The sequence below is a fragment of the Pelobates fuscus genome, chromosome 12 (genome assembly GCF_036172605.1).
Source record: "Pelobates fuscus isolate aPelFus1 chromosome 12, aPelFus1.pri, whole genome shotgun sequence".
NCBI lineage: Eukaryota > Metazoa > Chordata > Amphibia > Anura > Pelobatidae > Pelobates > Pelobates fuscus.
Genome location: NC_086328.1, coordinates 79,665,798 through 79,689,730, shown reverse-complemented (window position 1 = coordinate 79,689,730; position 23,933 = coordinate 79,665,798). Strand labels below are relative to the sequence as shown.

General features: G+C 35.9%; 9 non-coding genes across 9 annotated transcripts; all 9 read left to right on the top strand.

The window, feature by feature from the left end:
* The first annotated feature begins 123 nt into the window (after positions 1-123).
* TRNAA-CGC (transfer RNA alanine (anticodon CGC)) lies at positions 124-195 on the top strand. Its single transcript has one exon. It is a non-coding gene; the product is annotated as a tRNA-Ala (tRNA).
* A 1,064-nt stretch (positions 196-1,259) lies between these two features.
* On the top strand, positions 1,260-1,331 carry TRNAA-UGC (transfer RNA alanine (anticodon UGC)). The gene has a single exon. It is a non-coding gene; the product is annotated as a tRNA-Ala (tRNA).
* Positions 1,332-2,396: 1,065 nt separating this feature from the next.
* Positions 2,397-2,468, top strand: TRNAA-UGC (transfer RNA alanine (anticodon UGC)). Its single transcript has one exon. It is a non-coding gene; the product is annotated as a tRNA-Ala (tRNA).
* A 4,079-nt stretch (positions 2,469-6,547) lies between these two features.
* On the top strand, positions 6,548-6,619 carry TRNAA-UGC (transfer RNA alanine (anticodon UGC)). The gene has a single exon. It is a non-coding gene; the product is annotated as a tRNA-Ala (tRNA).
* Positions 6,620-11,760: 5,141 nt separating this feature from the next.
* Positions 11,761-11,832, top strand: TRNAA-UGC (transfer RNA alanine (anticodon UGC)). The gene has a single exon. It is a non-coding gene; the product is annotated as a tRNA-Ala (tRNA).
* A 2,195-nt stretch (positions 11,833-14,027) lies between these two features.
* TRNAA-CGC (transfer RNA alanine (anticodon CGC)) lies at positions 14,028-14,099 on the top strand. Its single transcript has one exon. It is a non-coding gene; the product is annotated as a tRNA-Ala (tRNA).
* A 1,065-nt stretch (positions 14,100-15,164) lies between these two features.
* TRNAA-UGC (transfer RNA alanine (anticodon UGC)) lies at positions 15,165-15,236 on the top strand. The gene has a single exon. It is a non-coding gene; the product is annotated as a tRNA-Ala (tRNA).
* A 6,278-nt stretch (positions 15,237-21,514) lies between these two features.
* On the top strand, positions 21,515-21,586 carry TRNAA-UGC (transfer RNA alanine (anticodon UGC)). The gene has a single exon. It is a non-coding gene; the product is annotated as a tRNA-Ala (tRNA).
* A 2,195-nt stretch (positions 21,587-23,781) lies between these two features.
* TRNAA-CGC (transfer RNA alanine (anticodon CGC)) lies at positions 23,782-23,853 on the top strand. Its single transcript has one exon. It is a non-coding gene; the product is annotated as a tRNA-Ala (tRNA).
* The last annotated feature ends 80 nt before the right edge of the window (positions 23,854-23,933 follow it).

Genomic DNA, 23,933 nt, shown 5'->3' with positions numbered 1-23,933 from the left:
TAACTATTTTGCAATCTACAGTCCTCAGACGAACTTTATTAAAAAAAATAGACAAGGCTATTTTTTCGAATGAGCCGAGGTTCTATTTGTGTGTCGTGTTCTGTAATGCTGCAACAATATAATGGGGATGTAGCTCAGTGGTAGAGCGCAAGCTTCGCATGTATGAGGCCCCGGGTTCAATCCCCAGCATCTCCAGGTGCAATTAATTTTAATTTAGAAGAGTCGGCATGAGTGACTTTGTTTACATAGTTCCAATGAAGAATTTATTCACCAGAAGATGAATTGTATCGAGAAAAATATGTAGGCAAAAAGTGATGTTTTCAAAATATTCACAAACTCGGCTTTAGTCACAGCTTCTTTAAATAAGTCAAAATTTTACAATTTAGTAATTATCACACAACAATGTCAACATTAGTGTATCAATCCAAAGAAAAATCTTTAAGCTCCAAATCCTCTCTTGTCTTAAAAATCCTGTGTCTGGTTTCCTTCTGAGGACAGAGTCTGCATTAGATTTCCTTATTCCCAAAGAAAATAGCATAGCGTTGCCAACTTCTCTAAGTGGGTTTTTAATAGTGTATATGGCGTATCCTACTTAAATTCTAGAGTTTCGGGAAGTTTCCTTGACCTCACATTCGTAGTTTTAGTGACTTCTCATGAGAATTTCATTTCTTTGGCTACAGAAGCTTTATTCAAATTGTTTCAAGGCTGATGTTTTAGAAAAGAGTCCAACATAGCTCCTTCCACAGCTTGGAACGTTTAGCCGAAAAGAAAATGCAATTCAGGTTTTGATTTTGAACAATTTAGAGTTGAGTGAGCAAACTTAATTAAACATCTGCTAAGATCCTGTTCACTGCTGTCTCAGAAAATCTGGTGCCTGGTGTCCATGAGGTGTCAGTAAATCGATTATAGGTCCTCATTCCCCGAGTAAAAGAGGATAATTTTTGGATAAGAAGATGATATACTTAGTGAAGAACTTCATATTTTGACCAATAAAGTCATAAATGGAAGGGCATTTAAGCCATCTGACATAACAATTGACACTAAGTTACCATACGTAGGCTAGGAGTCCTAAACAATCATTGGATGTGGTTAAATGTGTCCAACTATTACCTCTGTTAATATACATCTGAGGCTTTTAACTATTTTGCAATCTACAGTCCTCAGACGAACTTTATTAAAAAAAATAGACAAGGCTATTTTTTCGAATGAGCCGAGGTTCTATTTGTGTGTCGTGTTCTGTAATGCTGCAACAGTGTAATGGGGATGTAGCTCAGTGGTAGAGCGCATGCTTTGCATGTATGAGGCCCCGGGTTCAATCCCCGGCATCTCCAGGTGCAATTAATTTTAATTTAGAAGAGTCGGCATGAGTGACTTTGTTTACATAGTTCCAATGAAGAATTTATTCACCAGAAGATGAATTGTATCGAGAAAAATATGTAGGCAAAAAGTGATGTTTTCAAAATATTCACAAACTCGGCTTTAGTCACAGCTTCTTTAAATAAGTCAAAATTTTACAATTTAGTAATTATCACACAACAATGTCAACATTAGTGTATCAATCCAAAGAAAAATCTTTAAGCTCCAAATCCTCTCTTGTCTTAAAAATCCTGTGTCTGGTTTCCTTCTGAGGACAGAGTCTGCATTAGATTTCCTTATTCCCAAAGAAAATAGCATAGCGTTGCCAACTTCTCTAAGTGGGTTTTTAATAGTGTATATGGCGTATCCTACTTAAATTCTAGAGTTTCGGGAAGTTTCCTTGACCTCACATTCGTAGTTTTAGTGACTTCTCATGAGAATTTCATTTCTTTGGCTACAGAAGCTTTATTAAAATTGTTTCAAGGCTGATGTTTTAGAAAAGAGTCCAACATAGCTCCTTCCACAGCTTGGAACGTTTAGCCGAAAAGAAAATGCAATTCAGGTTTTGATTTTGAACAATTTAGAGTTGAGTGAGCAATCTTAATTAAACATCTGCTAAGATCCTGTTCACTGCTGTCTCAGAAAATCTGGTGCCTGGTGTCCATGAGGTGTCAGTAAATCGATTATAGGTCCTCACTCCCCGAGTAAAAGAGGATAATTTTTGGATAAGAAGATGATATACTTAGTGAAGAACTTCATATTTTGACCAATAAAGTCATAAATGGAAGGGCATTTAAGCCATCTGATATAACAATTGACACTAAGTTACCATACATAGGCTAGGAGTCCTAAACAATCATTGGATGTGGTTAAATGTGTCCAACTATTACCTCTGTTAATATACATCTGAGGCTTTTAACTATTTTGCAATCTACAGTCCTCAGACGAACTTTATTAAAAAAAAATAGACAAGGCTATTTTTTCGAATGAGCCGAGGTTCTATTTGTGTGTCGTGTTCTGGAATGCTGCAGCAATGTAATGGGGATGTAGCTCAGTGGTAGAGCGCATGCTTTGCATGTATGAGGCCCAGGGTTCAATCCCCGGCATCTCCAGGTGCAATTAATTTTAATTTAGAAGAGTCGGCATGAGTGACTTTGTTTACATAGTTCCAATGAAGAATTTATTCACCAGAAGATGAATTGTATCGAGAAATATATGCAAAAAGTGATGTTTTCAAAATATTCACAAACTCGGCTTTAGTCACAGCTTCTTTAACTAAGTCAAAATTTTACAATTTAGTAATTATCACACAACAATGTCAACATTAGTGTATCAATCCAAAGAAAAATCTTTAAGCTCCAAATCCTCTCTTGTCTTAAAAATCCTGTGTCTGGTTTCCTTCTGAGGACAGAGTCTGCATTAGATTTCCTTATTCCCAAAGAAAATAGCATAGCGTTGCCAACTTCTCTAAGTGGGTTTTTAATAGTGTATATGGCGTATCCTACTTAAATTCTAGAGTTTCGGGAAGTTTCCTTGACCTCACATTCGTAGTTTTAGTGACTTCTCATGAGAATTTCATTTCTTTGGCTACAGAAGCTTTATTAAAATTGTTTCAAGGCTGATGTTTTAGAAAAGAGTCCAACATAGCTCCTTCCACAGCTTGGAACGTTTAGCCGAAAAGAAAATGCAATTCAGGTTTTGATTTTGAACAATTTAGAGTTGAGTGAGCAAACTTAATTAAACATCTGCTAAGATCCTGTTCACTGCTGTCTCAGAAAATCTGGTGCCTGGTGTCCATGAGGTGTCAGTAAATCGATTATAGGTCCTCATTCCCCGAGTAAAAGAGGATAATTTTTGGATAAGAAGATGATATACTTAGTGAAGAACTTCATATTTTGACCAATAAAGTCAAAATTTTACAATTTAGTAATTATCACACAACAATGTCAACATTAGTGTATCAATCCAAAGAAAAATCTTTAAGCTCCAAATCCTCTCTTGTCTTAAAAATCCTGTGTCTTTTTTCCTTCTGAGGACAGAGTCTGCATTAGATTTCCTTATTCCCAAAGAAAATAGCATAGCGTTGCCAACTTCTCTAAGTGGGTTTTTAATAGTGTATATGGCGTATCCTTCTTAAATTCTAGAGTTTCGGGAAGTTTCCTTGACCTCACATTCGTAGTTTTAGTGACTTCTCATGAGAATTTCATTTCTTTGGCTACAGAAGCTTTATTAAAATTGTTTCAAGGCTGATGTTTTAGAAAAGAGTCCAACATAGCTCCTTCCACAGCTTGGAACGTTTAGCCGAAAAGAAAATGCAATTCAGGTTTTGATTTTGAACAATTTAGAGTTGAGTGAGCAAACTTAATTAAACATCTGCTAAGATCCTGTTCACTGCTGTCTCAGAAAATCTGGTGCCTGGTGTCCATGAGGTGTCAGTAAATCGATTATAGGTCCTCATTCCCCGAGTAAAAGAGGATAATTTTTGGATAAGAAGATGATATACTTAGTGAAGAACTTCATATTTTGACAATAAAGTCAAAATTTTACAATTTAGTAATTATCACACAACAATGTCAACATTAGTGTATCAATCCAAAGATAAATCTTTAAGCTCCAAATCCTCTCTTGTCTTAAAAATCCTGTGTCTGGTTTCCTTCTGAGGACAGAGTCTGCATTAGATTTCCTTATTCCCAAAGAAAATAGCATAGCGTTGCCAACTTCTCTAAGTGGGTTTTTAATAGTGTATATGGCGTATCCTACTTAAATTCTAGAGTTTCGGGAAGTTTCCTTGACCTCACATTCGTAGTTTTAGTGACTTCTCATGAGAATTTCATTTCTTTGGCTACAGAAGCTTTATTAAAATTGTTTCAAGGCTGATGTTTTAGAAAAGAGTCCAACATAGCTCCTTCCACAGCTTGGAACGTTTAGCCGAAAAGAAAATGCAATTCAGGTTTTGATTTTGAACAATTTAGAGTTGAGTGAGCAAACTTAATTAAACATCTGCTAAGATCCTGTTCACTGCTGTCTCAGAAAATCTGGTGCCTGGTGTCCATGAGGTGTCAGTAAATCGATTATAGGTCCTCATTCCCCGAGTAAAAGAGGATAATTTTTGGATAAGAAGATGATATACTTAGTGAAGAACTTCATATTTTGACCAATAAAGTCAAAATTTTACAATTTAGTAATTATCACACAACAATGTCAACATTAGTGTATCAATCCAAAGATAAATCTTTAAGCTCCAAATCCTCTCTTGTCTTAAAAATCCTGTGTCTGGTTTCCTTCTGAGGACAGAGTCTGCATTAGATTTCCTTATTCCCAAAGAAAATAGCATAGCGTTGCCAACTTCTCTAAGTGGGTTTTTAATAGTGTATATGGCGTATCCTACTTAAATTCTAGCATTTCGGGAAGTTTCCTTGACCTCACATTCGTAGTTTTAGTGACTTCTCATGAGAATTTCATTTCTTTGGCTACAGAAGCTTTATTAAAATTGTTTCAAGGCTGATGTTTTAGAAAAGAGTCCAACATAGCTCCTTCCACAGCTTGGAACGTTTAGCCGAAAAGAAAATGCAATTCAGGTTTTGATTTTGAACAATTTAGAGTTGAGTGAGCAAACTTAATTAAACATCTGCTAAGATCCTGTTCACTGCTGTCTCAGAAAATCTGGTGCCTGGTGTCCATGAGGTGTCAGTAAATCGATTATAGGTCCTCATTCCCCGAGTAAAAGAGGATAATTTTTGGATAAGAAGATGATATACTTAGTGAAGAACTTCATATTTTGACCAATAAAGTCATAAATGGAAGGGCATTTAAGCCATCTGATATAACAATTGACACTAAGTTACCATACGTAGGCTAGGAGTCCTAAACAATCATTGGATGTGGTTAAATGTGTCCAACTATTACCTCTGTTAATATACATCTGAGGCTTTTAACTATTTTGCAATCTACAGTCCTCAGACGAACTTTATTAAAAAAAAATTGACAAGGCTATTTTTTCGAATGAGCCGAGGTTCTATTTGTGTGTCGTGTTCTGTAACGCTGCAGCAATGTAATGGGGATGTAGCTCAGTTGTAGAGCGCATGCTTTGCATGTATGAGGACCCGGTTCAATCCCCGGCATCTCCATGTGCAATTAATTTTAATTTAGAAGAGTCGGCATGAGTGACTTTGTTTACATAGTTCCAATGAAGAATTTATTCACCAGAAGATGAATTGTATCGAGAAAAATATGTAGGCAAAAAGAGATGTTTTCAAAATATTCACAAACTCGGCTTTAGTCACAGCTTCTTTAAATAAGTCAAAATTTTACAATTTAGTAATTATCACACAACAATGTCAACATTAGTGTATCAATCCAAAGAAAAATCTTTAAGCTCCAAATCCTCTCTTGTCTTAAAAATCCTGTGTCTGGTTTCCTTCTGAGGACAGAGTCTGCATTAGATTTCCTTATTCCCAAAGAAAATAGCATAGCGTTGCCAACTTCTCTAAGTGGGTTTTTAATAGTGTATATGGCGTATCCTACTTAAATTCTAGAGTTTCGGGAAGTTTCCTTGACCTCACATTCGTAGTTTTAGTGACTTCTCATGAGAATTTCATTTCTTTGGCTACAGAAGCTTTATTAAAATTGTTTCAAGGCTGATGTTTTAGAAAAGAGTCCAACATAGCTCCTTCCACAGCTTGGAACGTTTAACCGAAAAGAAAATGCAATTCAGGTTTTGATTTTGAACAATTTAGAGTTGAGTGAGCAAACTTAATTAAACATCTGCTAAGATCCTGTTCACTGCTGTCTCAGAAAATCTGGTGCCTGGTGTCCATGAGGTGTCAGTAAATCGATTATAGGTCCTCATTCCCCGAGTAAAAGAGGATAATTTTTGGATAAGAAGATGATATACTTAGTGAAGAACTTCATATTTTGACCAATAAAGTCATAAATGGAAGGGCATTTAAGCCATCTGACATAACAATTGACACTAAGTTACCATACGTAGGCTAGGAGTCCTAAACAATCATTGGATGTGGTTAAATGTGTCCAACTATTACCTCTGTTAATATACATCTGAGGCTTTTAACTATTTTGCAATCTACAGTCCTCAGACGAACTTTATTAAAAAAAATAGACAAGGCTATTTTTTCGAATGAGCCGAGGTTCTATTTGTGTGTCGTGTTCTGTAATGCTGCAACAGTGTAATGGGGATGTAGCTCAGTGGTAGAGCGCATGCTTTGCATGTATGAGGCCCCGGGTTCAATCCCCGGCATCTCCAGGTGCAATTAATTTTAATTTAGAAGAGTCGGCATGAGTGACTTTGTTTACATAGTTCCAATGAAGAATTTATTCACCAGAAGATGAATTGTATCGAGAAAAATATGTAGGCAAAAAGTGATGTTTTCAAAATATTCACAAACTCGGCTTTAGTCACAGCTTCTTTAAATAAGTCAAAATTTTACAATTTAGTAATTATCACACAACAATGTCAACATTAGTGTATCAATCCAAAGAAAAATCTTTAAGCTCCAAATCCTCTCTTGTCTTAAAAATCCTGTGTCTGGTTTCCTTCTGAGGACAGAGTCTGCATTAGATTTCCTTATTCCCAAAGAAAATAGCATAGCGTTGCCAACTTCTCTAAGTGGGTTTTTAATAGTGTATATGGCGTATCCTACTTAAATTCTAGAGTTTCGGGAAGTTTCCTTGACCTCACATTCGTAGTTTTAGTGACTTCTCATGAGAATTTCATTTCTTTGGCTACAGAAGCTTTATTAAAATTGTTTCAAGGCTGATGTTTTAGAAAAGAGTCCAACATAGCTCCTTCCACAGCTTGGAACGTTTAGCCGAAAAGAAAATGCAATTCAGGTTTTGATTTTGAACAATTTAGAGTTGAGTGAGCAATCTTAATTAAACATCTGCTAAGATCCTGTTCACTGCTGTCTCAGAAAATCTGGTGCCTGGTGTCCATGAGGTGTCAGTAAATCGATTATAGGTCCTCACTCCCCGAGTAAAAGAGGATAATTTTTGGATAAGAAGATGATATACTTAGTGAAGAACTTCATATTTTGACCAATAAAGTCAAAATTTTACAATTTAGTAATTATCACACAACAATGTCAACATTAGTGTATCAATCCAAAGAAAAATCTTTAAGCTCCAAATCCTCTCTTGTCTTAAAAATCCTGTGTCTGGTTTCCTTCTGAGGACAGAGTCTGCATTAGATTTCCTTATTCCCAAAGAAAATAGCATAGCGTTGCCAACTTCTCTAAGTGGGTTTTTAATAGTGTATATGGCGTATCCTACTTAAATTCTAGCGTTTCGGGAAGTTTCCTTGACCTCACATTCGTAGTTTTAGTGACTTCTCATGAGAATTTCATTTCTTTGGCTACAGAAGCTTTATTAAAATTGTTTCAAGGCTGATGTTTTAGAAAAGAGTCCAACATAGCTCCTTCCACAGCTTGGAACGTTTAGCCGAAAAGAAAATGCAATTCAGGTTTTGATTTTGAACAATTTAGAGTTGAGTGAGCAAACTTAATTAAACATCTGCTAAGATCCTGTTCACTGCTGTCTCAGAAAATCTGGTGCCTGGTGTCCATGAGGTGTCAGTAAATCGATTATAGGTCCTCATTCCCCGAGTAAAAGAGGATAATTTTTGGATAAGAAGATGATATACTTAGTGAAGAACTTCATATTTTGACCAATAAAGTCAAAATTTTACAATTTAGTAATTATCACACAACAATGTCAACATTAGTGTATCAATCCAAAGATAAATCTTTAAGCTCCAAATCCTCTCTTGTCTTAAAAAATCCTGTGTCTGGTTTCCTTCTGAGGACAGAGTCTGCATTAGATTTCCTTATTCCCAAAGAAAATAGCATAGCGTTGCCAACTTCTCTAAGTGGGTTTTTAATAGTGTATATGGCGTATCCTACTTAAATTCTAGAGTTTCGGGAAGTTTCCTTGACCTCACATTCGTAGTTTTAGTGACTTCTCATGAGAATTTCATTTCTTTGGCTACAGAAGCTTTCTTAAAATTGTTTCAAGGCTGATGTTTTAGAAAAGAGTCCAACATAGCTCCTTCCACAGCTTGGAACGTTTAGCCGAAAAGAAAATGCAATTCAGGTTTTGATTTTGAACAATTTAGAGTTGAGTGAGCAAACTTAATTAAACATCTGCTAAGATCCTGTTCACTGCTGTCTCAGAAAATCTGGTGCCTGGTGTCCATGAGGTGTCAGTAAATCGATTATAGGTCCTCATTCCCCGAGTAAAAGAGGATAATTTTTGGATAAGAAGATGATATACTTAGTGAAGAACTACATATTTTGACCAATAAAGTCAAAATTTTACAATTTAGTAATTATCACACAACAATGTCAACATTAGTGTATCAATCCAAAGATAAATCTTTAAGCTCCAAATCCTCTCTTGTCTTAAAAATCCTGTGTCTGGTTTCCTTCTGAGGACAGAGTCTGCATTAGATTTCCTTATTCCCAAAGAAAATAGCATAGCGTTGCCAACTTCTCTAAGTGGGTTTTTAATAGTGTATATGGCGTATCCTACTTAAATTCTAGCGTTTCGGGAAGTTTCCTTGACCTCACATTCGTAGTTTTAGTGACTTCTCATGAGAATTTCATTTCTTTGGCTACAGAAGCTTTATTAAAATTGTTTCAAGGCTGATGTTTTAGAAAAGAGTCCAACATAGCTCCTTCCACAGCTTGGAACGTTTAGCCGAAAAGAAAATGCAATTCAGGTTTTGATTTTGAACAATTTAGAGTTGAGTGAGCAAACTTAATTAAACATCTGCTAAGATCCTGTTCACTGCTGTCTCAGAAAATCTGGTGCCTGGTGTCCATGAGGTGTCAGTAAATCGATTATAGGTCCTCATTCCCCGAGTAAAAGAGGATAATTTTTGGATTAGAAGATGATATACTTAGTGAAGAACTTCATATTTTGACCAATAAAGTCATAAATGGAAGGGCATTTAAGCCATCTGATATAACAATTGACACTAAGTTACCATACGTAGGCTAGGAGTCCTAAACAATCATTGGATGTGGTTAAATGTGTCCAACTATTACCTCTGTTAATATACATCTGAGGCTTTTAACTATTTTGCAATCTACAGTCCTCAGACGAACTTTATTAAAAAAAAATTGACAAGGCTATTTTTTCGAATGAGCCGAGGTTCTATTTGTGTGTCGTGTTCTGTAATACTGCAGCAATGTAATGGGGATGTAACTCAGTGGTAGAGCGCATGCTTTGCATGTATGAGGCCCCGGGTTCAATCCCCGGCATTTCCAGGTGCAATTAATTTTAATTTAGAAGAGTCGGCATGAGTGACTTTGTTTACATAGTTCCAATGAAGAATTTATTCACCAGAAGATGAATTGTATCGAGAAAAATATGTAGGCAAAAAGTGATGTTTTCAAAATATTCACAAACTCGGCTTTATTCACAGTTTCTTTAAATAAGTCAAAATTTTACAATTTGGTAATTATCACACAACAATGTCAACATTAGTGTATCAATCCAAAGAAAAATCTTTAAGCTCCAAATTCTCTCTTGTCTTAAAAATCCTGTGTCTGGTTTCCTTCTGAGGACAGAGTCTGCATTAGATTTCCTTATTCCCAAAGAAAATAGCATAGCGTTGCCAACTTCTCTAAGTGGGTTTTTAATAGTGTATATGGCGTATCCTACTTAAATTCTAGAGTTTCGGGAAGTTTCCTTGACCTCACATTCGTAGTTTTAGTGACTTCTCATGAGAATTTCATTTCTTTGGCTACAGAAGCTTTATTAAAATTGTTTCAAGGCTGATGTTTTAGAAAAGAGTCCAACATAGCTCCTTCCACAGCTTGGAACGTTTAACCGAAAAGAAAATGCAATTCAGGTTTTGATTTTGAACAATTTAGAGTTGAGTGAGCAAACTTAATTAAACATCTGCTAAGATCCTGTTCACTGCTGTCTCAGAAAATCTGGTGCCTGGTGTCCATGAGGTGTCAGTAAATCGATTATAGGTCCTCATTCCCCGAGTAAAAGAGGATCATTTTTGGATAAGAAGATGATATACTTAGTGAAGAACTTCATATTTTGACCAATAAAGTCATAAATGGAAGGGCATTTAAGCCATCTGATATAACAATTGACACTAAGTTACCATACGTAGGCTAGGAGTCCTAAACAATCATTGGATGTGGTTAAATGTGTCCAACTATTACCTCTGTTAATATACATCTGAGGCTTTTAACTATTTTACAATCTACAGTCCTCAGACGAACTTTATTAAAAAAAAAATAGACAAGGCTATTTTTTCGAATGAGCCGAGGTTCTATTTGTGTGTCGTGTTCTGTAACGCTGCAGCAATGTAATGAGGATGTAGCTCAGTTGTAGAGCGCATGCTTTGCATGTATGAGGACCCGGTTCAATCCCCGGCATCTCCATGTGCAATTAATTTTAATTTAGAAGAGTCGGCATGAGTGACTTTGTTTACATAGTTCCAATGAAGAATTTATTCACCAGAAGATGAATTGTATCGAGAAAAATATGTAGGCAAAAAGTGATGTTTTCAAAATATTCACAAACTCGGCTTTAGTCACAGCTTCTTTAAATAAGTCAAAATTTTACAATTTAGTAATTATCACACAACAATGTCAACATTAGTGTATCAATCCAAAGAAAAATCTTTAAGCTCCAAATCCTCTCTTGTCTTAACTTCTCTAAGTGGGTTTTTAATAGTGTATATGGCGTATCCTACTTAAATTCTAGCGTTTCGCGAAGTTTCCTTGACCTCACATTCGTAGTTTTAGTGACTTCTCATGAGAATTTCATTTCTTTGGCTACAGAAGCTTTATTAAAATTGTTTCAAGGCTGATGTTTTAGAAAAGAGTCCAACATAGCTCCTTCCACAGCTTGGAACGTTTAGCCGAAAAGAAAATGCAATTCAGGTTTTGATTTTGAACAATTTAGAGTTGAGTGAGCAAACTTAATTAAACATCTGCTAAGATCCTGTTCACTGCTGTCTCAGAAAATCTGGTGCCTGGTGTCCATGAGGTGTCAGTAAATCGATTATAGGTCCTCATTCCCCGAGTAAAAGAGGATAATTTTTGGATAAGAAGATGATATACTTAGTGAAGAACTTCATATTTTGACCAATAAAGTCATAAATGGAAGGGCATTTAAGCCATCTGATATAACAATTGACACTAAGTTACCATACGTAGGCTAGGAGTCCTAAACAATCATTGGATGTGGTTAAATGTGTCCAACTATTACCTCTGTTAATATACATCTGAGGCTTTTAACTATTTTGCAATCTACAGTCCTCAGACGAACTTTATTAAAAAAAAATTGACAAGGCTATTTTTTCGAATGAGCCGAGGTTCTATTTGTGTGTCGTGTTCTGTAATGCTGCAGCAATGTAATGGGGATGTAGCTCAGTGGTAGAGCGCATGCTTTGCATGTATGAGGCCCCGGGTTCAATCCCCGGCATTTCCAGGTGCAATTAATTTTAATTTAGAAGAGTCGGCATGAGTGACTTTGTTTACATAGTTCCAATGAAGAATTTATTCACCAGAAGATGAATTGTATCGAGAAAAATATGTAGGCAAAAAGTGATGTTTTCAAAATATTCACAAACTCGGCTTTATTCACAGTTTCTTTAAATAAGTCAAAATTTTACAATTTAGTAATTATCACACAACAATGTCAACATTAGTGTATCAATCCAAAGAAAAATCTTTAAGCTCCAAATCCTCTCTTGTCTTAAAAATCCTGTGTCTGGTTTCCTTCTGAGGACAGAGTCTGCATTAGATTTCCTTATTCCCAAAGAAAATAGTATAGCGTTGCCAACTTCTCTAAGTGGGTTTTTAATAGTGTATATGGCGTATCCTACTTAAATTCTAGAGTTTCGGGAAGTTTCCTTGACCTCACATTCGTAGTTTTAGTGACTTCTCATGAGAATTTCATTTCTTTGGCTACAGAAGCTTTATTAAAATTGTTTCAAGGCTGATGTTTTAGAAAAGAGTCCAACATAGCTCCTTCCACAGCTTGGAACGTTTAACCGAAAAGAAAATGCAATTCAGGTTTTGATTTTGAACAATTTAGAGTTGAGTGAGCAAACTTAATTAAACATCTGCTAAGATCCTGTTCACTGCTGTCTCAGAAAATCTGGTGCCTGGTGTCCATGAGGTGTCTGTAAATCGATTATAGGTCCTCATTCCCCGAGTAAAAGAGGATCATTTTTGGATAAGAAGATGATATACTTAGTGAAGAACTTCATATTTTGACCAATAAAGTCATAAATGGAAGGGCATTTAAGCCATCTGATATAACAATTGACACTAAGTTACCATACGTAGGCTAGGAGTCCTAAACAATCATTGGATGTGGTTAAATGTGTCCAACTATTACCTCTGTTAATATACATCTGAGGCTTTTAACTATTTTACAATCTACAGTCCTCAGACGAACTTTATTAAAAAAAAAATAGACAAGGCTATTTTTTCGAATGAGCCGAGGTTCTATTTGTGTGTCGTGTTCTGTAACGCTGCAGCAATGTAATGGTAGAGTGGTAGAGCGCATGCTTTGCATGTATGAGGACCCGGGTTCAATCCCCGGCATCTCCGTGTGCAATTAATTTTAATTTAGAAGAGTCGGCATGAGTGACTTTGTTTACATAGTTCCAATTAAGAATTTATTCACCAGAAGATGAATTGTATCGAGAAAAATATGTAGGCAAAAAGTGATGTTTTCAAAATATTCACAAACTCGGCTTTAGTCACAGCTTCTTTAAATAAGTCAAAATTTTACAATTTAGTAATTATCACACAACAATGTCAACATTAGTGTATCAATCCAAAGAAAAATCTTTAAGCTCCAAATCCTCTCTTGTCTTAAAAATCCTGTGTCTGGTTTCCTTCTGAGGACAGAGTCTGCATTAGATTTCCTTATTCCCAAAGAAAATAGCATAGCGTTGCCAACTTCTCTAAGTGGGTTTTTAATAGTGTATATGGCGTATCCTACTTAAATTCTAGAGTTTCGGGAAGTTTCCTTGACCTCACATTCGTAGTTTTAGTGACTTCTCATGAGAATTTCATTTCTTTGGCTACAGAAGCTTTATTAAAATTGTTTCAAGGCTGATGTTTTAGAAAAGAGTCCAACATAGCTCCTTCCACAGCTTGGAACGTTTAGCCGAAAAGAAAATGCAATTCAGGTTTTGATTTTGAACAATTTAGAGTTGAGTGAGCAAACTTAATTAAACATCTGCTAAGATCCTGTTCACTGCTGTCTCAGAAAATCTGGTGCCTGGTGTCCATGAGGTGTCAGTAAATCGATTATAGGTCCTCATTCCCCGAGTAAAAGAGGATAATTTTTGGATAAGAAGATGATATACTTAGTGAAGAACTTCATATTTTGACCAATAAAGTCATAAATGGAAGGGCATTTAAGCCATCTGATATAACAATTGACACTAAGTTACCATACGTAGGCTAGGAGTCCTAAACAATCATTGGATGTGGTTAAATGTGTCCAACTATTACCTCTGTTAATATACATCTGAGGCTTTTAACTATTTTGCAATCTACAGTCCTCAGACGAACTTTATTAAAAAAAAATCGACAAGGTTATTTTTTCGAATGAGCCGAGGTTCTATTTGTGTGTCGTGTTCTGTACAACTGTAGCAATGTAATGGGGATGTAGCTCAGTGGTAGAGCGCATGCTTCGCATGTATGAGGCCCCGGGTTCAATCCCCGGCATTTCCAGGTGCAATTAATTTTAATTTAGAAGAGTCGGCATGAGTGACTTTGTTTACATAGTTCCAATGAAGAATTTATTCACCAGAAGATGAATTGTATCAAGAAAAATATGTAGGCAAAAAGTGATGTTTTCAAAATATTCACAAACTCGGCTTTAGTCACAGCTTCTTTAAATAAGTCAAAATTTTACAATTTAGTAATTATCACACAACAATGTCAACATTAGTGTATCAATCCAAAGAAAAATCTTTAAGCTCCAAATCCTCTCTTGTCTTAAAAATCCTGTGTCTGGTTTCCTTCTGAGGACAGAGTCTGCATTAGATTTCCTTATTCCCAAAGAAAATAGCATAGCGTTGCCAACATCTCTAAGTGGGTTTTTAATAGTGTATATGGCGTATCCTACTTAAATTCTAGAGTTTCGGGAAGTTTCCTTGACCTCACATTTGTAGTTTTAGTGACTTCTCATGAGAATTTCATTTCTTTGGCTACAGAAGCTTTATTAAAATTGTTTCAGGGCTGATGTTTTAGAAAAGAGTCCAACATAGCTCCTTCCACAGCTTGGAACGTTTAGCCGAAAAGAAAATGCAATTCAGGTTTTGATTTTGAACAATTTAGAGTTGAGTGAGCAAACTTAATTAAACATCTGCTAAGATCCTGTTCACTGCTGTCTCAGAAAATCTGGTGCCTGGTGTCCATGAGGTGTCAGTAAATCGATTATAGGTCCTCATTCCCCTAGTAAAAGAGGATAATTTTTGGATAAGAAGATGATATACTTAGTGAAGAACTTCATATTTTGACCAATAAAGTCATAAATGGAAGGGCATTTAAGCCATCTGATATAACAATTGACACTAAGTTACCATACGTAGGCTAGGAGTCCTAAACAATCATTGGATGTGGTTAAATGTGTCCAACTATTACCTCTGTTAATATACATCTGAGGCTTTTAACTATTTTGCAATCTACAGTCCTCAGACGAACTTTATTAAAAAAAAATAGACAAGGCTATTTTTTCGAATGAGCCGAGGTTCTATTTGTGTGTCGTGTTCTGTAATGCTGCAGCAATGTAATGGGGATGTAGCTCAGTGGTAGAGCGCATGCTTTGCATGTATGAGGCCCCGGGTTCAATCCCTGGCATTTCCAGGTGCAATTAATTTTAATTTAGAAGAGTCGGCATGAGTGACTTTGTTTACATAGTTCCAATGAAGAATTTATTCACCAGAAGATGAATTGTATCGAGAAAAATATGTAGGCAAAAAGTGATGTTTTCAAAATATTCACAAACTCGGCTTTAGTCACAGCTTCTTTAAATAAGTCAAAATTTTACAATTTAGTAATTATCACACAACAATGTCAACATTAGTGTATCAATCCAAAGAAAAATCTTTAAGCTCCAAATCCTCTCTTGTCTTAAAAATCCTGTGTCTGGTTTCCTTCTGAGGACAGAGTCTGCATTAGATTTCCTTATTCCCAAAGAAAATAGCATAGCGTTGCCAACTTCTCTAAGTGGGTTTTTAATAGTGTATATGGCGTATCCTACTTAAATTCTAGCGTTTCGGGAAGTTTCCTTGACCTCACATTCGTAGTTTTAGTGACTTCTCATGAGAATTTCATTTCTTTGGCTACAGAAGCTTTATTAAAATTGTTTCAAGGCTGATGTTTTAGAAAAGAGTCCAACATAGCTCCTTCCACAGCTTGGAACGTTTAGCCGAAAAGAAAATGCAATTCAGGTTTTGATTTTGAACAATTTAGAGTTGAGTGAGCAAACTTAATTAAACATCTGCTAAGATCCTGTTCACTGCTGTCTCAGAAAATCTGGTGCCTGGTGTCCATGAGGTGTCAGTAAATCGATTATAGGTCCTCATTCCCCTAGTAAAAGAGGATAATTTTTGGATAAGAAGATGATATACTTAGTGAAGAACTTCATATTTTGACCAATAAAGTCATAAATGGAAGGGCATTTAAGCCATCTGATATAACAATTGACACTAAGTTACCATACGTAGGCTAGGAGTCCTAAACAATCATTGGATGTGGTTAAATGTGTCCAACTATTACCTCTGTTAATATACATCTGAGGCTTTTAACTATTTTGCAATCTACAGTCCTCAGACGAACTTTATTAAAAAAAAATAGACAAGGCTATTTTTTCGAATGAGCCGAGGTTCTATTTGTGTGTCGTGTTCTGTAATGCTGCAGCAAGGTAATGGGGATGTAGCTCCATGGTAGAGCGCATGCTTTGCATGTATGAGGCCCCGGGTTCAATCCCCGGCATCTCCAGGTGCAATTAATTTTAATTTAGAAGAGTCGGAATGAGTGACTTTGTTTACATAGTTCCAATGAAGAATTTATTCACCAGAAGATGAATTGTATCGAGAAAAATATGTAGGCAAAAAGTGATGTTTTCAAAATATTCACAAACTCGGCTTTAGTCACAGCTTCTTTAAATAAGTCAAAATTTTACAATTTAGTAATTATCACACAACAATGTCAACATTAGTGTATCAATCCAAAGAAAAATCTTTAAGCTCCAAATCCTCTCTTGTCTTAAAAATCCTGTGTCTGGTTTCCTTCTGAGGACAGAGTCTGCATTAGATTTCCTTATTCCCAAAGAAAATAGCATAGCGTTGCCAACTTCTCTAAGTGGGTTTTTAATAGTGTATATGGCGTATCCTACTTAAATTCTAGAGTTTCGGGAAGTTTCCTTGACCTCACATTCGTAGTTTTAGTGACTTCTCATGAGAATTTCATTTCTTTGGCTACAGAAGCTTTATTAAAATTGTTTCAAGGCTGATGTTTTAGAAAAGAGTCCAACATAGCTCCTTCCACAGCTTGGAACGTTTAGCCGAAAAGAAAATGCAATTCAGGTTTTGATTTTGAACAATTTAGAGTTGAGTGAGCAATCTTAATTAAACATCTGCTAAGATCCTGTTCACTGCTGTCTCAGAAAATCTGGTGCCTGGTGTCCATGAGGTGTCAGTAAATCGATTATAGGTCCTCACTCCCCGAGTAAAAGAGGATAATTTTTGGATAAGAAGATGATATACTTAGTGAAGAACTTCATATTTTGACCAATAAAGTCAAAATTTTACAATTTAGTAATTATCACACAACAATGTCAACATTAGTGTATCAATCCAAAGAAAAATCTTTAAGCTCCAAATCCTCTCTTGTCTTAAAAATCCTGTGTCTGGTTTCCTTCTGAGGACAGAGTCTGCATTAGATTTCCTTATTCCCAAAGAAAATAGCATAGCGTTGCCAACTTCTCTAAGTGGGTTTTTAATAGTGTATATGGCGTATCCTACTTAAATTCTAGCGTTTCGGGAAGTTTCCTTGACCTCACATTCGTAGTTTTAGTGACTTCTCATGAGAATTTCATTTCTTTGGCTACAGAAGCTTTATTAAAATTGTTTCAAGGCTGATGTTTTAGAAAAGAGTCCAACATAGCTCCTTCCACAGCTTGGAACGTTTAGCCGAAAAGAAAATGCAATTCAGGTTTTGATTTTGAACAATTTAGAGTTGAGTGAGCAAACTTAATTAAACATCTGCTAAGATCCTGTTCACTGCTGTCTCAGAAAATCTGGTGCCTGGTGTCCATGAGGTGTCAGTAAATCGATTATAGGTCCTCATTCCCCGAGTAAAAGAGGATAATTTTTGGATAAGAAGATGATATACTTAGTGAAGAACTTCATATTTTGACCAATAAAGTCAAAATTTTACAATTTAGTAATTATCACACAACAATGTCAACATTAGTGTATCAATCCAAAGATAAATCTTTAAGCTCCAAATCCTCTCTTGTCTTAAAAAATCCTGTGTCTGGTTTCCTTCTGAGGACAGAGTCTGCATTAGATTTCCTTATTCCCAAAGAAAATAGCATAGCGTTGCCAACTTCTCTAAGTGGGTTTTTAATAGTGTATATGGCGTATCCTACTTAAATTCTAGAGTTTCGGGAAGTTTCCTTGACCTCACATTCGTAGTTTTAGTGACTTCTCATGAGAATTTCATTTCTTTGGCTACAGAAGCTTTCTTAAAATTGTTTCAAGGCTGATGTTTTAGAAAAGAGTCCAACATAGCTCCTTCCACAGCTTGGAACGTTTAGCCGAAAAGAAAATGCAATTCAGGTTTTGATTTTGAACAATTTAGAGTTGAGTGAGCAAACTTAATTAAACATCTGCTAAGATCCTGTTCACTGCTGTCTCAGAAAATCTGGTGCCTGGTGTCCATGAGGTGTCAGTAAATCGATTATAGGTCCTCATTCCCCGAGTAAAAGAGGATAATTTTTGGATAAGAAGATGATATACTTAGTGAAGAACTACATATTTTGACCAATAAAGTCAAAATTTTACAATTTAGTAATTATCACACAACAATGTCAACATTAGTGTATCAATCCAAAGATAAATCTTTAAGCTCCAAATCCTCTCTTGTCTTAAAAATCCTGTGTCTGGTTTCCTTCTGAGGACAGAGTCTGCATTAGATTTCCTTATTCCCAAAGAAAATAGCATAGCGTTGCCAACTTCTCTAAGTGGGTTTTTAATAGTGTATATGGCGTATCCTACTTAAATTCTAGCGTTTCGGGAAGTTTCCTTGACCTCACATTCGTAGTTTTAGTGACTTCTCATGAGAATTTCATTTCTTTGGCTACAGAAGCTTTATTAAAATTGTTTCAAGGCTGATGTTTTAGAAAAGAGTCCAACATAGCTCCTTCCACAGCTTGGAACGTTTAGCCGAAAAGAAAATGCAATTCAGGTTTTGATTTTGAACAATTTAGAGTTGAGTGAGCAAACTTAATTAAACATCTGCTAAGATCCTGTTCACTGCTGTCTCAGAAAATCTGGTGCCTGGTGTCCATGAGGTGTCAGTAAATCGATTATAGGTCCTCATTCCCCGAGTAAAAGAGGATAATTTTTGGATTAGAAGATGATATACTTAGTGAAGAACTTCATATTTTGACCAATAAAGTCATAAATGGAAGGGCATTTAAGCCATCTGATATAACAATTGACACTAAGTTACCATACGTAGGCTAGGAGTCCTAAACAATCATTGGATGTGGTTAAATGTGTCCAACTATTACCTCTGTTAATATACATCTGAGGCTTTTAACTATTTTGCAATCTACAGTCCTCAGACGAACTTTATTAAAAAAAAATTGACAAGGCTATTTTTTCGAATGAGCCGAGGTTCTATTTGTGTGTCGTGTTCTGTAATACTGCAGCAATGTAATGGGGATGTAACTCAGTGGTAGAGCGCATGCTTTGCATGTATGAGGCCCCGGGTTCAATCCCCGGCATTTCCAGGTGCAATTAATTTTAATTTAGAAGAGTCGGCATGAGTGACTTTGTTTACATAGTTCCAATGAAGAATTTATTCACCAGAAGATGAATTGTATCGAGAAAAATATGTAGGCAAAAAGTGATGTTTTCAAAATATTCACAAACTCGGCTTTATTCACAGTTTCTTTAAATAAGTCAAAATTTTACAATTTGGTAATTATCACACAACAATGTCAACATTAGTGTATCAATCCAAAGAAAAATCTTTAAGCTCCAAATTCTCTCTTGTCTTAAAAATCCTGTGTCTGGTTTCCTTCTGAGGACAGAGTCTGCATTAGATTTCCTTATTCCCAAAGAAAATAGCATAGCGTTGCCAACTTCTCTAAGTGGGTTTTTAATAGTGTATATGGCGTATCCTACTTAAATTCTAGAGTTTCGGGAAGTTTCCTTGACCTCACATTCGTAGTTTTAGTGACTTCTCATGAGAATTTCATTTCTTTGGCTACAGAAGCTTTATTAAAATTGTTTCAAGGCTGATGTTTTAGAAAAGAGTCCAACATAGCTCCTTCCACAGCTTGGAACGTTTAACCGAAAAGAAAATGCAATTCAGGTTTTGATTTTGAACAATTTAGAGTTGAGTGAGCAAACTTAATTAAACATCTGCTAAGATCCTGTTCACTGCTGTCTCAGAAAATCTGGTGCCTGGTGTCCATGAGGTGTCAGTAAATCGATTATAGGTCCTCATTCCCCGAGTAAAAGAGGATCATTTTTGGATAAGAAGATGATATACTTAGTGAAGAACTTCATATTTTGACCAATAAAGTCATAAATGGAAGGGCATTTAAGCCATCTGATATAACAATTGACACTAAGTTACCATACGTAGGCTAGGAGTCCTAAACAATCATTGGATGTGGTTAAATGTGTCCAACTATTACCTCTGTTAATATACATCTGAGGCTTTTAACTATTTTACAATCTACAGTCCTCAGACGAACTTTATTAAAAAAAAAATAGACAAGGCTATTTTTTCGAATGAGCCGAGGTTCTATTTGTGTGTCGTGTTCTGTAACGCTGCAGCAATGTAATGAGGATGTAGCTCAGTTGTAGAGCGCATGCTTTGCATGTATGAGGACCCGGTTCAATCCCCGGCATCTCCATGTGCAATTAATTTTAATTTAGAAGAGTCGGCATGAGTGACTTTGTTTACATAGTTCCAATGAAGAATTTATTCACCAGAAGATGAATTGTATCGAGAAAAATATGTAGGCAAAAAGTGATGTTTTCAAAATATTCACAAACTCGGCTTTAGTCACAGCTTCTTTAAATAAGTCAAAATTTTACAATTTAGTAATTATCACACAACAATGTCAACATTAGTGTATCAATCCAAAGAAAAATCTTTAAGCTCCAAATCCTCTCTTGTCTTAACTTCTCTAAGTGGGTTTTTAATAGTGTATATGGCGTATCCTACTTAAATTCTAGCGTTTCGCGAAGTTTCCTTGACCTCACATTCGTAGTTTTAGTGACTTCTCATGAGAATTTCATTTCTTTGGCTACAGAAGCTTTATTAAAATTGTTTCAAGGCTGATGTTTTAGAAAAGAGTCCAACATAGCTCCTTCCACAGCTTGGAACGTTTAGCCGAAAAGAAAATGCAATTCAGGTTTTGATTTTGAACAATTTAGAGTTGAGTGAGCAAACTTAATTAAACATCTGCTAAGATCCTGTTCACTGCTGTCTCAGAAAATCTGGTGCCTGGTGTCCATGAGGTGTCAGTAAATCGATTATAGGTCCTCATTCCCCGAGTAAAAGAGGATAATTTTTGGATAAGAAGATGATATACTTAGTGAAGAACTTCATATTTTGACCAATAAAGTCATAAATGGAAGGGCATTTAAGCCATCTGATATAACAATTGACACTAAGTTACCATACGTAGGCTAGGAGTCCTAAACAATCATTGGATGTGGTTAAATGTGTCCAACTATTACCTCTGTTAATATACATCTGAGGCTTTTAACTATTTTGCAATCTACAGTCCTCAGACGAACTTTATTAAAAAAAAATTGACAAGGCTATTTTTTCGAATGAGCCGAGGTTCTATTTGTGTGTCGTGTTCTGTAATGCTGCAGCAATGTAATGGGGATGTAGCTCAGTGGTAGAGCGCATGCTTTGCATGTATGAGGCCCCGGGTTCAATCCCCGGCATTTCCAGGTGCAATTAATTTTAATTTAGAAGAGTCGGCATGAGTGACTTTGTTTACATAGTTCCAATGAAGAATTTATTCACCAGAAGATGAATTGTATCGAGAAAAATATGTAGGCAAAAAGTGATGTTTTCAAAATATTCACAAACTCGGCTTTATTCACAGTTTCTTTAAATAAGTCAAAATTTTACAATTTAGTAATTATCACACAACAATGTCAACATTAGTGTATCAATCCAAAGAAAAATCTTTAAGCTCCAAATCCTCTCTTGTCTTAAAAATCCTGTGTCTGGTTTCCTTCTGAGGACAGAGTCTGCATTAGATTTCCTTATTCCCAAAGAAAATAGTATAGCGTTGCCAACTTCTCTAAGTGGGTTTTTAATAGTGTATATGGCGTATCCTACTTAAATTCTAGAGTTTCGGGAAGTTTCCTTGACCTCACATTCGTAGTTTTAGTGACTTCTCATGAGAATTTCATTTCTTTGGCTACAGAAGCTTTATTAAAATTGTTTCAAGGCTGATGTTTTAGAAAAGAGTCCAACATAGCTCCTTCCACAGCTTGGAACGTTTAACCGAAAAGAAAATGCAATTCAGGTTTTGATTTTGAACAATTTAGAGTTGAGTGAGCAAACTTAATTAAACATCTGCTAAGATCCTGTTCACTGCTGTCTCAGAAAATCTGGTGCCTGGTGTCCATGAGGTGTCTGTAAATCGATTATAGGTCCTCATTCCCCGAGTAAAAGAGGATCATTTTTGGATAAGAAGATGATATACTTAGTGAAGAACTTCATATTTTGACCAATAAAGTCATAAATGGAAGGGCATTTAAGCCATCTGATATAACAATTGACACTAAGTTACCATACGTAGGCTAGGAGTCCTAAACAATCATTGGATGTGGTTAAATGTGTCCAACTATTACCTCTGTTAATATACATCTGAGGCTTTTAACTATTTTACAATCTACAGTCCTCAGACGAACTTTATTAAAAAAAAAATAGACAAGGCTATTTTTTCGAATGAGCCGAGGTTCTATTTGTGTGTCGTGTTCTGTAACGCTGCAGCAATGTAATGGTAGAGTGGTAGAGCGCATGCTTTGCATGTATGAGGACCCGGGTTCAATCCCCGGCATCTCCGTGTGCAATTAATTTTAATTTAGAAGAGTCGGCATGAGTGACTTTGTTTACATAGTTCCAATTAAGAATTTATTCACCAGAAGATGAATTGTATCGAGAAAAATATGTAGGCAAAAAGTGATGTTTTCAAAATATTCACAAACTCGGCTTTAGTCACAGCTTCTTTAAATAAGTCAAAATTTTACAATTTAGTAATTATCACACAACAATGTCAACATTAGTGTATCAATCCAAAGAAAAATCTTTAAGCTCCAAATCCTCTCTTGTCTTAAAAATCCTGTGTCTGGTTTCCTTCTGAGGACAGAGTCTGCATTAGATTTCCTTATTCCCAAAGAAAATAGCATAGCGTTGCCAACTTCTCTAAGTGGGTTTTTAATAGTGTATATGGCGTATCCTACTTAAATTCTAGAGTTTCGGGAAGTTTCCTTGACCTCACATTCGTAGTTTTAGTGACTTCTCATGAGAATTTCATTTCTTTGGCTACAGAAGCTTTATTAAAATTGTTTCAAGGCTGATGTTTTAGAAAAGAGTCCAACATAGCTCCTTCCACAGCTTGGAACGTTTAGCCGAAAAGAAAATGCAATTCAGGTTTTGATTTTGAACAATTTAGAGTTGAGTGAGCAAACTTAATTAAACATCTGCTAAGATCCTGTTCACTGCTGTCTCAGAAAATCTGGTGCCTGGTGTCCATGAGGTGTCAGTAAATCGATTATAGGTCCTCATTCCCCGAGTAAAAGAGGATAATTTTTGGATAAGAAGATGATATACTTAGTGAAGAACTTCATATTTTGACCAATAAAGTCATAAATGGAAGGGCATTTAAGCCATCTGATATAACAATTGACACTAAGTTACCATACGTAGGCTAGGAGTCCTAAACAATCATTGGATGTGGTTAAATGTGTCCAACTATTACCTCTGTTAATATACATCTGAGGCTTTTAACTATTTTGCAATCTACAGTCCTCAGACGAACTTTATTAAAAAAAAATCGACAAGGTTATTTTTTCGAATGAGCCGAGGTTCTATTTGTGTGTCGTGTTCTGTACAACTGTAGCAATGTAATGGGGATGTAGCTCAGTGGTAGAGCGCATGCTTCGCATGTATGAGGCCCCGGGTTCAATCCCCGGCATTTCCAGGTGCAATTAATTTTAATTTAGAAGAGTCGGCATGAGTGACTTTGTTTACATAGTTCCAATGAAGAATTTATTCACCAGA